At 33.9% G+C, this 3647-nt stretch overlaps 1 long non-coding RNA gene across 1 annotated transcript; it reads right to left on the reverse strand.

The window, feature by feature from the left end:
• Positions 1–2159: 2159 nt before the first annotated feature.
• Positions 2160–3205, reverse strand: LOC134230259 (uncharacterized). The gene is made up of 3 exons (XR_009984304.1): positions 3164–3205; positions 2725–2855; positions 2160–2286 (listed from the first exon to the last, which is right to left on the reverse strand). It is a non-coding gene; the product is annotated as an uncharacterized LOC134230259 (long non-coding RNA).
• Positions 3206–3647: the final 442 nt, after the last annotated feature.

Here is a 3647-nt window from a genome sequence, read left to right on the forward strand (position 1 = left end):
CTATAATTGTGTGATTTGATATTGGCTTTATCCAACTCGTTGAAATGGTGTATATTCGCTCGGCAAGCCTCGCGAATATATACACCATTTCAACTCGTTGGATAAAGCCAATATCAAATCACACAATATAGATATCCTCTATTTATCAGCGACATCATTCACATGAATTAAAAATAACAAAGGGTCTAACACAGAACCCCGGCCTGCAAAGGTGCCGGTAAAGATAACAAATTCCTATACATAACTCTTTGCATTCTGTTTTCTAAATTACTTTTTAACCAGCGATACATATTACCATTAATACCATATATCTTTAGTTTAAATAAAAGGTTTATATGCCAGACAAGGTGTTTAAAAAGACAAAAACAAAAAAAAAACAAACGGCAAGGGTTATGCTGCAGTTTGGAAAATTCTTTAAAATTGTTTGATTTTCTTTGAAAAAATAAATTAATTAATGGCATGAAATTCATCATTAACCTACTGAATAAATAGCAGGTTTTGCTTTGATATAACAAGTGACAGGTTAAATAATCCGATTTTAACGTGACTCTGTTACGCCTCCACGTCACTATTACGGTTAGTTTGAAACATATATCTAGGCTGCTCCTGACGACAGGCAAGACTCCTTAGGGAAAGGGTTTTACAAAAAACGGCACACCAACCCGTTGTTGCCAGTGCCCTTACATGTACTTAGACATGAAGAAGCTAATTTTGAAACCTCGTTGAACTCCCGTCAGTCAACCATACCAAGATTGCACGACATTTATATTGTCTGAAAATATTGTGGAACGATGTGCTTACCTAAAGTACATCAAATGGTACAACAAGATGTGTTGACAAAGTTGTCTCAATAGCACTTTCATTGTTTTATGTCATATTTTTACCGTTGAGTAATTACTAACAAGGATTTTAGTGCATAGAACACAAGATTCCCATCCCAGTTTTATGTGTCATGCGGTCCAAAAAGTGCATGTTATGTTACCCTTATTCTATTTTCCTTTCAGATTAGTTTGACATAAGTGTTTTCTAATGGACTTTTGTGAGAAGCACTAACTTTTACAGTTGATGGTTTAATTTTACTTTTAAACCTGTATCATGTACAGGCTAGGGTACAAAATTGATAATAGATAAGGAAACCTTTCATATGATTAAAGGTATGATGTTAGTAGCACTAACATGTTAAGGTAGCAAGTTGAGGGTAGAGGGTTTGTTTTCTCAAGGGCTAGTTTTTGTGCTTTGAAATAGTCCGTTATTTCCGTTCAACAGTGCTTCTCACAAAAGTCGATTTTTATGCTCGAGAAATATTTCTTTTTTTGCTTTAGACCTAAAATTTATTCTGTTAATATAAATACATAAAATAAAGCAATATTTCATTGATACAAATACATGTAATATAAAATAGTTGCATATATCTATATAACACATGTATGATATATAAAATTACAATTTTGATGTTGTATTATTTTAAAAGCAGAACAATTATTATTTCAGATAAAAAAAATGATTTAAGAAAAAACATCGATATGACACTTTATAGTCATTCATCTATAATAATGTTTAAAAAAAAAACTTTGAAAGTTTGAAGTAAAACTGAATTCTAATGGTAATTTGATACGGGAAATTTTTTTTCACAGATTACAGGTCACATAAATGCCTCAAACAACACACTACAATAAATGATAATAACAAAACTAAATTTTAGGTATATGGAAAGGCTTGTATGAGATGCAATGAGAATTGCTGCAAATGCAATCATTATTAAGTGGAATTTGTGCTGATATTTATTCACATCCTTCAATAAGCCAAAACTTCTTCTTCGATCTATTAACTCCTTTACATAAAGAAAATCGTACTCTGTATATGGATCTCGGTATAAATAATCGCATTTCAGTTTGTGGCCATCGCTGTTCTTTCAAATCAGGGAATGTTCTTTGAAATTGTCAAAGCTTTCAAACATTCTTTATTTCGATAACACTTCTTGTACTTTTCTCAGAGGCGTTTGATGTTATTGCACAACAACAATATCTGCTTTCAATCAGGTCCAATCAAACTTTATTTCTCTTGAGCTGTTTATCTTAAGCCAGGTAGCCCTCCTCAATTAACCTGTACCCCAAGTGTTGTAGGGTCTCTCTGACCACGGGGGATATGTTGGGGTCATTATACCGTGCCCCGCTTCGGTAACACTTGGAGATGAGGTTGTTTTTCCACCTTTCTGTGGGTCCTGCACACCTCAGCCATCTCCCCACCTGTCGCTCATCATCAGGGCTCCTCCTTCCTCGATAAAATCTACAGCGGAAATTGCTTCAGTCAATAAGATGGGTTAAAAACTTGCTTTATTAATTGATTTGAGTGTTTCTAGCTTTAAATATTGAAAAAGACTTTGCAATCTTTGCCCACATCCTCAAATGTAATAAATATTGTAAAAAATTTAAAATACTTATAAGCAAATGCAGAAATTTCCATTTCTTGAATGGATCATATCTTGTCAAAAACTGGGATAATTTTTGTTTATTTGTGGAAAATCATTGTATATTTTAAGGGTGTGCCACTAGAACCACCTGTACAAGTCATTTTATACATAGCTACAGTACCACTGGAACCACCTGTACACATCATTTCATACATTCCTGCAGTACAACTGGACCGATCCGAACAGATTAATTTATATTTTCCTGCAGTACCACTGGAAACACCTGTTAAGATTAATTTGACATTTTTATTTACCTGCAGTACCACTGGAACCAGCCGTAGGGGTCCTGTTTGTGGATCCACCCACTCTCCTCCCACATCTCCAGGCTCCCTCCACACTTCACCTTGTATGTATTTAATGACTCATTGTAGTTTGTAGAGGTAACCTGTCACAAAAAATACTAATTACTTGATGACTCATAAAGAGTTACCTACTTTATTCAGTTTATAAATCAACAAAAGCAATCACAGTGATACATAGTGCAAATACCTGTATGCACAACATCAAAACATTGTTCTTTCTCTGTATTTGATAGACATCAATAACAAAATAACTGATTTTCCTACATGTCTAAGCTTTTTCATTTTAATTTTCCAGGATCAATTGTTGAGTTAAAAATTTATAAAAAAAATAATTCCTAATAACTTGATAGTACTATAATTACAAGAATATCAGTGGTTTGTATTCATTCACCTGTTTTTTGACGTTAAGACCCTCTGTCCAGTCTATGGGGAGTTCTTTGAAGGCTTCATCTTTATACTGTTTACCTGAAGTAAGACAAAGTCAAGTCATGGATCTGCATGTTTCAAGTGGACTTTTGGCTCATTCCTGTTGCCATTCCTTGTTAAAGTATAGAGAATTCTAAGTCTCGGTGTGACAAAAATCACAGTTTTATTATTTTTTTCTTTCCATCACCAGCAATTATGCATTATGGCAATTTTATGGAACCAAATCTAACTGGTTCAGGAGACACTATTGGGTACATTTCTAGCACTTTATAGCAAAGAATTTGAAAAGAGTCTGACAGCAGTGTCAGTTCAAACGTATTTTGATGACCTTTTATTCAAGTGTAGACTTTGTTTTTGATTTTACCCATTTCACGTGCACGCACGTGCATACATTAGCATGGTGACCATACCTTCTTGTAGAAGTCCATTACATCAATCTATGTTCTAAA

This window comes from Saccostrea cucullata, unplaced genomic scaffold (genome assembly GCF_032062105.1).
Source record: "Saccostrea cucullata isolate Sc308-1 unplaced genomic scaffold, CSIRO_AGI_Scuc_v1 ctg5276, whole genome shotgun sequence".
NCBI classification, from domain to species: Eukaryota; Metazoa; Mollusca; class Bivalvia; order Ostreida; family Ostreidae; genus Saccostrea; species Saccostrea cuccullata.